Raw genomic sequence first — 12,881 nt, 5'->3', positions numbered from 1 at the left:
AGAAGATGGTACACATGTAAGGTAAATTTGATATTGCTCTAAAATTGCCATATTTACGGTCTCTAATCATCCAGAGAAAGGTACTCAAATGGAGAATATGATGCAGAAAGAGTAATGAAAGGGGACCACAGATGATAAGAGTGAGGAAACTTGGATCTGTTTCTAAGTCAGCTAGTAAATACGTTGTAAAATTATTTAACACTCTCTCTGGTCACATTTCCCTGTGTCTCTTTTGAATCTTAACAATTAATTATTCTAATTTTGGATGCCCCCACCCCAACCCCAATCATTATGCTTGATATTTATGTGTATATATAAATATCTGTGTATCCTCCACCTAAAGGTATGCATTGTCTCCATAATGTTTCTTTTCACCCTCACTCAACGTTCCACAATTTCCTGCACAGGCAAACAACAGTGCTGCCACTGAGTTTCCTCTAACGACAGCATTTAATACATCACCTTAGTCCCAATCATGAGGATTCTGTTGGTCCCGTTTCATCACTGCCCAATTATTTTGTACAATTTTGCATTTCAAACACCAGGGTGCACTTGTTACAACTCCTATTAGGTTCTCTTTGCAAGCTTTGAACCTTGAACCCACTCAGGATCCATAATTGATAATCTTATTATCTCAGGCCCTCAGATAAACTGTAGTAAGATTGTGATTTGCATGAAGTGTATCTTTCAGGGTGTGGAAAGGACTAAGATGACAGGACTGAAGTAACAGGCTTTTAACTTTATTAGTTCCATTCCAATGTCTGGGATTTTTTACATCCCAGTTTTAAGTACAATTATGCTAAAAAGTGACAGGGGTAATATTTTACTTGTGAATTAGGGGCATATTTAATAAAGCTGTGTCACCTCATTGCCTACATCTTTTTCTTAGAATCTAAGGCATATATATGTAAAATTAAATTTAAATTCCTGTTTATGTGCTATTCATTTTAACCATTTTAATCTCTTTAATTAACATTAATAATTTTAAAAATTAAAATAGAGTTAAAGAAGTCAATAAAACACAACTTTCCTAAGACCCAACATAAGCACCATTTGTAGGTACTAGAGCTAAAATAAATAAATAAGAGTAATTCTATAGTGCACTTCCTTTTGAAAACTTTATATAAAGAAAACAAAATTAGCCTCAATTTTGTGTCTGATACACGAGGATTTCTCGATGAAGCTGAGAAGTTTGAAACAGGGCCATTCGATATTGTGTTTTCTTTTGAAACTACAGCTAATACGTTTGTGTATCAGTCCTTACTCTGAAATCCCACTGAAACTATGTCTGCCTTTCCCTTGGGCCCAGGAGACTCTTCTGACTAAATGAACACACATATAGAACAGCCTTGAAAAAGTCTCTCTTTCTCTCTCTCCTTTTTTGTTTTTTTTTTTTTTTTAAGAAATCAAAAGCATCCAAAGACTGTAGATGAGAGAAAGTCATAGGGAGAGGTGATCCATACTATTCCTTCCCCTAAAATATTATCTTTCCCACACCCACCCATGTCCGTTAAACTAACTCCTATTCAATCCTTAGCTGCCATTAAATATTACTTCTTTCAAAAAGACTTTTCAGAAATCTGAATGAAATTTGGTGTCTCCCGGAAATTCTCAGAGAACTCTGAACAATTCCAGTATTGCTATTTTGCATGCTTTATTCTAATGCTAGCTTCATTTCTTGGACCCTCATATCAATTTCAAGCTCATTGAAAACAATACAATATAACATTCACCATCCTAATTCTCATTAATAAACTATATTATATACTTGTATATAGTCCATTCCAATTCCACAGTGTTAAAAATCAAGCAGGACTTCATGATCAGAAGAACTTCAGACTTGGTTTAAAATTCCACTGTTGCTTTTTTTGAAATTCTTAATAATTTTATCTTTGAACTTGTATATCATGTGTGAAGTCAGTGGATCAGTGGAGCATGTGAGTGAGCAGAGAAAATATACACATAGGCGTCTCTGCCGTGGTTCCTCGCTGGCTCATTTGCACAGTGTTTATAATACTCCATGAGCATAGCATTCCTGTGGACCAATGATGCATGAAAGTTCAGTGGCACTCCAAGTGAGTACAAGGGAAACGTTGTAAGGGGCCACACTGACAGCCCTGAAATGCTACACTTCTCAAAAATAAGGCTACGGTATTCTAAGAAAGTCAAAAAGCCAAGTAAGCCTGACATATTCTTTTTCATTTGTGATATTTGACTATATTAGACAACTACTTACATTGAAAATAATGATATAAAAGGAAAGGAAAAGGGAGGACATCAAAGATAGACAAAAATAGTTCTTTTTCTTTCAGTCCTTTTGCACTCTTCTATGCGCCCAGAGTAGGTATGACAGAAGGTGTACAGAGCAAAAGTGAAATACAAACAGTTGCATTAGCTTGCACACTGTTACCACTGTTCTGATAAGAACACAATACATATGCCCTTATGAACTATAAAATACACATTGTGCAATTTTGGTTACTCAACATATGAGCAAAATGCTCCCATATGCATTTAAAGCTGGCATTGTACAACATAAAGATAAACAGTAAAATCATTGTTAATAGTTTAAAATTGTAGTTCTTCTTTAATTAGAATGATACTACATAGCAAATATGAAACACTGTGGCATCTTGAAAAAGAGATAATAGAAGAAAGGAGAAAGCTTTATATTTAGTTCCTGTAATGCTACTATCTTCTTGCTTTTTGATCAAGGAGTGCCGCATTTTCATTTTGCACTGAGTCCTGCAAAATACGTAGACAGCTGTGCAGTAAAATTTTTAACTCAGCAAACTGGAAATTTTCAAACACTATTCATTCCAAAGAAAAAACTTGTCCTTGACTAGTTGCTGGGAGATAAATTCAGAACGCTTGGATCATCCTACCTGATAAAAAGTGTATTTCTGTATATCTGAGACCTTGAGTCACACCAGATAGTTGCTACTAACAATACAATTTACGGCAAATGTTTATTTTTGTTCACCTGAAACTGGGCCATGCTGTATCAGTTTGACCTTTGGGAGAGGGGTGGAGACTGAGATTACCTAAGGTGCTTCATGACATGTGACTGACTCTGGATAAAAAATCCTGGCCACAAAGCTCAGTTGAGCTTCCCTGATTGGCAATATTTCATGCATTTTGTGGCACATCATTGCTGGGTAAATGAATTGCTGTGTATAGAACTAAACTGGGAGAAGTCCGTTGGAAGCGTGTGCCTGCACTTTCCTAAATCCCACTTTATGTATCTGTTACCTTTGCTGATTTTAATCTGTACCCTTTCACTGTAAAAAAACAAAAACAAAACAAAACAAAAATAAACTGTGAGTGTAACAGCTTTATTTAGTTCTATGAGTCTTTTTCAGAAAACAACCCAACATGAGAGGGTTATGAAGACCCCTGCCACAGTGGCCCTGAAATCATAGTTACAAACTGGGAACAGTATTTCATGGTCTCAGCAAGATCGCAACAGTCCCCAATTTGACATCAAAGTCTTGTTCTAAAAGGAGACAGGGATGGTGATAAAACAAAAAGATTCACTTCTACATGTGTACCAATTTCCTCCCTTTTTAAAGTCTGAATAGTATTTTAAGTATCTACCACATCTTATTTATCCATTCACCTGTCAATGTACACTTAGGTTTCTTTGAGACTTAGTTTTAATTATTTTGAGTATATACCCAGAAATGCATTTGCTGGATCATAATAGTAATGCTATTTTTTTAGTTTTTTGAAAAATTGCCATACTTCTTTTTTTCCACAATGGCTACACATTTTTATATTCCCACCAACGATGCACAAGGAATCCAGTTTCTCCATAGTCTTGTTAATGCCTGTCATTTTCTTTAATCGTAGCCATCCTAATAGATATGAAGTGGTATTTCATTATGATTTGATTTTCTTTTCCATCATTAGTAACGTTTAACAGCTTTTCATGGTCACATTGGTTATTTGTATATCTTCTTTGGGGAAATGTCGATTCTAGTCATTTTTTTCTATTTTATTTTAGTTGTGTTGTTTGTTTTCTGTTGCTGTTGAATAGAAGGAGTTCTTTATATATTCCAGATAGTAGCTCTGTATCACATATATTATTTGGAAATATTTTTGCCCACTTTGTACATTGCCTTTATATTCTGTAATCATGTCATTTAATGCACAGACATTTTAAAATTTGATGTAGTCTATTTTACTTATTTTTTATCTTGTTTTCTGTACTTCTGCTGTCATATTCAAGAAATAATTTCCAAATATAATGCCATAAAACTTTTACTCAATATTTTCTCCTAAGAGTTCTACAGTTTTAGGTCTTATGGGTATTGGGTCCATTTTGAGTTAATTTTTTATATGGTATAAGGTAAAGGCCCAACTTTATTCTTTTGCATGTTGAGTTCCAGTTTTCCTATACATGATGATTTTGATCCACTGAATTAATTTGGTGATCCACTAAGAATTACAAGCTTCAATGGGAAACACTTCACAAAATATAGGTAGAGGTGTTGAACACTACTTTATCAAAATAATCTAAAATATCTACCCACTGATTTCAACTACTGAAGTATTTTAACACTGTATGTGATAAGGTCTATGTTTTTTTCACCAATTCAAACTTAAATTCCATTCCTGCAAAACAACTTCAATATCTAGATTAATTAATATTCCCTACCTAAGTTTATATTACTTCTTTGTTTCTATAGTCTCCTATTTCCAAACATCTTTATGCTTCAGTAATTGACATTTCAAATTGAGCTTAGATGCCATATTTGAAAGAGTCATTCTCTTCTCTTCCTCAGTGATTGCCACATACACATTTAGTTAGGTACAGATCCCATACAAATGGGAAATGGAAATTTTAATCCCTGCCAAGTGATAACAAGTCCACCGCCTCCCTCTCACAGTGGAGAGAGATTTCTACTGTCACTTGCAATCAAGAGTCACCCCTTCTTCTTCCTAATGGAGTTGGTTTGGAGGAACATTAGTGGAGAGTCAAAACTTTTCCATTTCCCTGAAGTAACGAGGCCACCCCATACTTGATGTCAGTAGAGGCTTGCACAAGAAAAGCAACAGGCACTCTTAACTCTTCCCATCCAAGCTATTATCAGTGGAGACCTAGTGGGGAGCCAGAAATTCCACTCACACTCAGCAGCAATGAGGATCTGCTCCTGAAACAAAGTAGAGGCCAAAAGTGAAATCTGACTGTCTATCCTCACCATGTAGTAACAGACGTCCTCCCTTCCCATGCCAGAGCAGTCTCAGGAAAAGGAAGCTAAAACATCAGGCTTAGATAAGATGCAGAGATTCATAATATAATACCCGAAACATCCAATCCATTAAAACCAAGAACCAGAAAGAACGAAAAGAATGAATGAAATGATAATTAGTAAATGCTAATGCCCAAAATGACAGAGACCCTACATTAGTCATAAAGATTTTAAAGCAGACATAAAGAAGTACTTTAATAAACAAATACAAACATGCATAAATAAATTTTAAAAAACAGCAAGTCTCAGAAAGGAAATAAAGAAGGGACAAAAATTTTAGAAATGTAAAATACAATAATAAGAATAATAACCCTCAATAAATAGGTTTAATAAAATAATGAAGAGGATAAAAACATCAGTCAAGTCAGGACAGAATAATAAAAATAACCCAAACTGAAAAATTGAGCAAAAATAGAAAAAAAAGAAAAAAATGTAAATTTTTGACATTAGAGTCCTGAAAAAAAATGAAAGAGAGAGAAGGATTAAAAAAGTACTAGAAAAATAATGTCTGAGTGCTTCCTAAATATGAAAAAAAAATAACAAGACACCTACAATTTCAAGAAGCTAAGAAAACTCCTAACAGTATAATCTCCAAGAGAACTAGACCAAGACACAGAACTGTCAAATCTCTGTGAATACCAAAAGCAAGGAAACAGTTTGAGTGTGGGAGAGAAACCACACCTTATCCTTAGGGGAAAAATGATTTGAATGGCAGTGGATTTGTCATTAAAAAAAAAAAAAGTGGGTTAAAGGAAGGTGGTACATTTTTTAAGTGATGAAAGACAAGAACTGTCAACCTAGAATCTTAGATCCACAGAGTATATCCTTCAGAAGTGAAAGGGAAATCAAGATAGACTCTGATAAAGGAAAACTAAGAGAATCTGTCACCAGCAGACCTACTCTAAATGCATGGCTATTTCAAGTTACCTAAGAAGAAGGAAGACAATAAAAGGAGGTACCTGTGAAGATCAGGAAGGAAGAACGCACAAAACACACATGGGTAAATAAACTTTTCTCCTTTCTTGAGTTCTTTAAGTTTTATCTGATAATTGAAGAAAAATTATAACACTGTCAGATGTGGTTCTAAATGTATGTAGGCAAATATTTAAGATATTTATAGTATAAATGGGAGCATAAAAGGATGTGAAGAGAAGCAAGGTTTCTACGCCACTCACTCCAGTAAACTAATGGCACATGTAGACTATGACACATTATAGACATAGAATCTCATATGTAGATCAAACACTAATAAAGCTACAAAAAAGGAAATATACTCAAAGATTCTGACGTAAATCAAAACAGAATTCTAAAAATTGTTCAACTAACCCACAAGAAGGGAGGAAAAGGTAAATATAAAAGAAAACGAGAAGGAACAAACAGAAAACAACAAAATAAAATGGAAGACTTAAGCATGAGTCTATCAATAATGACATTAAACGACATTAAATGTAAATAATTTAAAGACACGAATGCAAAGACAGAGATTGGCAAAGTGGATTAAAATGTCTGACCCATCTACAAGAAACTCATCTTAAATATAATAATATAGGTGATGTGAATATAAAAGGATGCAAAAAGTTATGCAAAATTTGAAAGCAGGAATGTCTATATTAACATCAGTTAAAAGACTTTAGTGCAGTGACAATAACCCAAGATAAAGAAGGATATTATATAGGGTAAAAGGAGTAATCCAGCTATAAGACAAAATAATCCTAAATGTGTATGCAGAAAACAACATAGCCACAAAACATCTGAAGGAGAAACTGATAGAACTGAAAAAGCAATAAATAGTTTTACAAACAATTGACAGAAAAACTAGAATGAAAATCAGCATGAGTATAGAAGAATTCAACATCGTCAAACAGTAAGTCTAATAGACATTTGTAGCACATTCTACCCAACAGCAGCTGAATATACTTTAATTGCAAATGCTCCCAGAACAAACATATACCAACTTAGAGCATATGCTGGGGCATTAAAAAAATAATTCTCAATAAATTAAAATAATTGAAATACAGAGAGTGTGTTTTGTCAACAAAATGGGATCAAAGTAGAAATCAATACCAGAAAAATAACAGAAAAATCTCCAAACATTTGGAAAGTAAACAACATACTTGTAAATAATACATGGGTCCAAGAGATGGTATCAAGGGAAATAAAAAATGCAATGAATTGAAAGAAGATAAATACAACATATAAAATTTTGTGAGACAGAGAAAAAGCAGTGTTGAGAGAGAAATTCATAACATTAATGTATACAGTAAGAAATAGAAAAGTTCTCAAATCAATAATCTAAGTTTGCACAACAGGAAACTACAAAAAAAAGGGCAAAATAAACCCATAGCAAGTAAAGAGCCAATTAGGAATTGAGCAAAATACATGAAGAGACATTCCACTGAAGAGGATATACAGATGACAAATAAACACATGAAAATATGTGCACTATCATTAGCTATTACAGAGATTCAAATAAAAATACTACAATGATATATAATCAGACACTAAAATAAAAAAATAAGTTAGCATCACCAAATCCTTGCAAGAATGCAGAGAAATTGTGTCATTCATATATGGATTGCCGATGGGAAGGCAAAATTGTATAACGTTCCTGGAAAACATTTTGGGACTTTCCTACATAACTAACTTAACCTAGTGATTGCACCCCTGGGCATATATTTATTCCAGAAAAATGAAAACTTAACATCACACAGAAATCTGTACATTAATGTTTACAGCAGTTTTGTTCTTAATAGCCACAGCCTGGAAACAATACAGATGGCCTCTGATGAGTGAATGGATAAACAAAACATGGTACATACATGCCGTGGAATATGAGTCTAAATAAAAAGAAAGAAACTATTGATATACACAGTAGTCTGGATGAGTCTCCAGGCAACTACAATGTGTGAAAAAAAATCAAATGGTTACACATAATATAATACCATTTACATAACATTGTTAAAATGACAAAATTATAGGAACGGAGACTAGATTAGTGGTTGCCAGGGGTGGAGGAGGCGTTGAAATTAGAAGAGAAATGGGAGTGGATATAAAAGGATAACATGAGGGATCTTTTTGGTGATGGAATGTTAAGTACCTTAACTGTATCAATATCAGTATTCTATGTGTTATTGTAGTCTTGTTTTACAAGATGTGATCCTTGGTAAAAATGGGTAAAGGCTAAAACAAATCACTCCATTATTTCTTACTACTGCATTTAAATAAATAATTATTTCAAAATTCACAAAAAAGTATAAAAAAAAGTCAATTAAAATAAATAATAGAAAAATAAGCAATAGCAATCTCTAGATTTTGTTTCATTTCAGAATTTATCCACATTCAAAGTCTGATTTTAGAGAGAATAACGTAGAACAAAGCCTATGTGTCACATTTAAATTTATAAATTTATTACAATAACTTTCTGTCCTTCAGCCTAATTTTAATATAATATTCTTATGCACTGTTTATGTTCGCTTTTCACAATTATGTGCGTAGTGCAGTGACCTCTGAAAAAGAGCACTCAAGTGGAAAGTGGTGGTAACACTTACCATATATAATCATTAATATACTTGTCTGGCACCTTCAACAGAATGCAAATTATATGTTTTATTCCTAGATATATACAGTTTTTATTTCATGACAATCTTTTATATATGTCTATTTAATGAAAGAGTGAGTTTGCATTTTAATTCTGCCACTTGCTACCTAAAAAAATTATATTTTCTGACTGTAATATCACTGTCTATACATGAAATTCTATCAAGTGCAGATCATTTATGCTTGTATGGCTCTGGCAACTGCTAAACATAATTAGAAAAATTTCAGGTCAGTTTTCATTATCAGTCCTTATGAATTAATTTTAACAGAATGAGAAGGCAGGATTCAGGAATCTGTGTCGAAGACAAAGTCAGAAAGTAGAAAAAAAACTTGACTGAACAACTGGGGTCAATGTTATCAGAGGCAAATTTTTAGAATATAAAGATCCATATATTAAACTCCTAGTTCTGACATTTTCAATGAGTGGTCTTAGACAAATCTTAAAAGAAATTTTCATTTTCTTCATCTATCAAACTGGATGATATTCCTTAACTCGTGTGATTGCTGTGAGTATGAAGTGTGATACTGGAGGGGAAGGTACTTTGTAATGTACTGAACATACAGCAGGTGTTCTTCTAGATTTTGCTTAAGAGATTTGTTAAAAATCTTTTCTCAACACTATGAATCAAAGATGAGATCCCGTTTTAAACTAGCATGTTTTTAACTAGCCATTAGTGAACACCTAGAAACCCCTAAAGTGACTCATTTGAGCAGGGCTGGCGAAACTGGAAGATAGAGTCAAGAAAAGAGATAAAAGGGATGATCACTGAAAATAAATAAGAGATATTAGAGATGTAATGATCTGCTTAGTCAGAGCCAAGTCTTGTGTATATTTGGAAAATCTTCAAGGGTGTTTTCTTCTGTAAGTAGCCACAATGACAGAGAAATATCAATATTTTATTAATTAATTATTGGATAGTTGAAGGCAGTTTAGAGTTTTCTACTCTGTGTTCTAGGTGCCTGAAAAGTGTCTAATTCAGAGGAGTTTCTATAATTTGCTTGTCAAATGAATGAATGGATGAATGAAGGACTAAATGTAGGAAACAATGGGTAAATTACTACTGCTCTAGACTTCAACAAGAACAAAACACTCAGACACCTGTGGTACTTTGCTATTTGGGGAGAAGTTCCTGACGATTTCTTTCTATGCGAGAGGAGATAGCTAACCCAGGAATAATTTAAACTTTTCAAAAAACTGTATCACTTCCCTGGATCCATGATGCTCAGACAACAGCCCATATGTCATGAGGCTAAACGACACACATTAGCCTCTTAAAATATATGAGCCAGACATAGATTATTGCCTAAGGGCCTCTCATTTTGCCCTGAATGGGGTGTAGATTGTAATGAAAGACCTCTTTGTACAGGGTGTATCCACGCTAAGTCTCTGCAGTTATTGATAAACAAGTGGGTTTGTTGGAGGTCAGAATGCCTCTGAGTGGGAGCCACAGAGGGAACATTTATCATCAAGTAACATGTCAAAGAAGACCATAGGGCCACTGCAGTGGTTTTTAAGAACTTTTGATTTTGGCATGGATCGAGTTATAGAATTAATACATTTTTATAACCATTGTGCCTGATAGAGACTATTTTCCTAACTGTTGTTTGTCCCCAAGCTGCTTCCTCCTCCCAGGTCTACCGCATTGCAGGGGTGATCTTTCTAACGCACCCTGGGTTTAACTGCTTCCGTGCTATCACTTTTCCTTTGAGATAAAGCCCAAGCTTTAATATGGCGTGCAAGCTCTTAAGGCCTGTCTTCTTCCTTTCTATCCGGTTTCATTCTTCAGTATCCTGTGTCTTAAACTTTATACTCCAGGAAAAAAACAAAAAAACCCCAAAAACTTAGCAGTTCCTGTGGGAGTCCATGCTTTGGTACCGTCATTCTTTCAGTCCCCTTTGTCTGAAATGCTCTACCTCCTCAACCTCTTTTGGAGAACACAAAGTCATCTCTCAAGATTTAACTGAGTATCTCCTTCAGGAATTCTTCCCTGAACTGTCTAATTTGGTAAAACAACCCCTCCACATAGTTCACTCCTTGTGCATGTATTTTTCATGGCACTTAACATATTGAAATTTTCTCATTACATCTTTGTCTTCCTCATTGTACATTAGCAAAGGAAAAGCACATTCAAATTCGTCTTTGAATCTCGTGGGCTTGGTGAGTATTCAGAAATGTGCTCAATGATATTTACTGAAATTGATTCAAATAAGTGCTAAGAAATAATCTCTTTAAATGGAATACCATCTGGCAGGCTGAGGGCTATCTTTCCTGAGATAAAAATCAAAAACAAACAGACAAACAAACAACACCATTAAACGTTTAACATAAGGATTACAGCCAGTGATCTTTTGGAAAACAAATAGGTTAATTTATGCAGTGGTATAAAAGGTTATATTCCAGGCCTTCCAAATTTCAATAGACATAAAATGTTTATATTGATGTCATGCAAGAGCCTTGATTCACTTTTCTGTAGTGAGTGTGCCTGCTTTGTTTTATTTTATTTCTTGAAAAAAGCTGTTATGTATTCTACAACACTCGAGGGATTATTTCTTTTTAAACTGAGCTTCTTTAATTTCAGATACATAAATTGGCTGTAATTCAGAGTGAAATGTGTCATTATAGTCTAACAGCATTTATAAATGTTCATAGATGTTAAATTATAAGCCATTCAGCCACTTTAAAGAATGCATGCACATGTACATTGGGCAGCATATAATGAGAAAATTTATCTTCATATTTGGCTGCACCATCTATTTTCATTCCCTGGACTACTTTAATTCATCATTTAAACCTGGTTCTAAATCTTCTACTGAAAAATAAAATTTCTAATGGGGCCAATTGGGGCTGGCAAACACAAGTATGTAGGTGCTTATCTGTACAGGGGAATATGTGATTAAAATGCTGCAGGCATCTCTTAATATTTTACTCTTGTCCAATGTACCTAAAACACATACTTTAAAACAATGATTACCATTACTAATATTTTATCTACGGTAGTTCCTTGAGTAATCTTACCTCCACGTCCAAATGATTTTACTTTATTAAAGGAATATCCCCTTGCTTATGCTGTTGCTCTTTTTCTTGTTTTAGTACATGAATTGCATAATTCATTGACTTGGAAAGGAAGTTTCCCTAGTAAGTGCCTATAGTAAGTTCTTAATCGGTTGAGCAATGTAATTCCCCAACAAAATGATATGTTGGTATTCTCTGTGTTCTCTTTGACTAAGCAATGTTTATATTCACATTCTTTCTGGAATATAGGTTGGTCAAAATCCATCATGGTACGGTGGTAGAGCAGGAAATGATGAGTAATTCAATTCTTTATTCATAAAGAAGAGGAAAATGTATGTAAGATCCCAATAGGCAAAATAAATAGGAACGTAACTGCTCCGGTGGGGTGAAGGGAAGGGACTTCAGTCCCAGACATACAGGCTCCTGCTTGCCACCGTGGTGGATTTTGAGATTCTAATGAGCACAATTTAGAAAACTAAGGTGCAGATCACTATTAGTCCTGATAGTAACCAGTAAAAGCATATTAGTAGAGACTTATTTCTACATATATAAATATGTTCATATATAACAGGCTCTAAATATCAAGAAAATTCTGGAAAACAGATCAGGGAAAGAAAAGACTTTAGGCATAACATTGTCTTTCCATTAACACTGCCACTGTCTTGATAGTCTTCATTTATACGGTTTAGTTTTGAGATGTTAACTCATTTATAAGCAGTTATGCTTACAAGCATCTTTATAAACATGATTTCCTAGATACTATGGTCTTTCATTTGAGAATGAAACATAGTGACAATGACCTACTGTATCCTTCTTCCTGAATATCTGATGAATCTGTCATATTAAAAATTTTTAAACCTTACTTTATCAATTTAACCTTAATATTTATTAATTTGTACATGTATGTGTGTATGTGTGTGCGTGCATTCTTACATACTGACATTACCCTTGACACAGTTGCCCAATTTAGGAATCTGAGAGTCGTTTTGACTTCAAACATAACTTTTGCTCCACTC

General features: G+C 34.1%; 1 long non-coding RNA gene across 4 annotated transcripts in view; it reads right to left on the bottom strand.

Annotated features, from left to right (window-relative positions):
- The window catches only part of LOC140685782 (uncharacterized), a 281,092-nt gene that overhangs the window by 227,849 nt on the left and 40,362 nt on the right, over positions 1 to 12,881 (bottom strand). The window lies entirely within an intron of this gene.

The sequence above is a fragment of the Vicugna pacos genome, chromosome 15 (genome assembly GCF_048564905.1).
Source record: "Vicugna pacos chromosome 15, VicPac4, whole genome shotgun sequence".
Taxonomy (NCBI): domain Eukaryota; kingdom Metazoa; phylum Chordata; class Mammalia; order Artiodactyla; family Camelidae; genus Vicugna; species Vicugna pacos.
The sequence above is the reverse complement of the archived record's forward strand: the minus strand, read 5'-3'. Positions and strand labels throughout refer to the sequence as shown.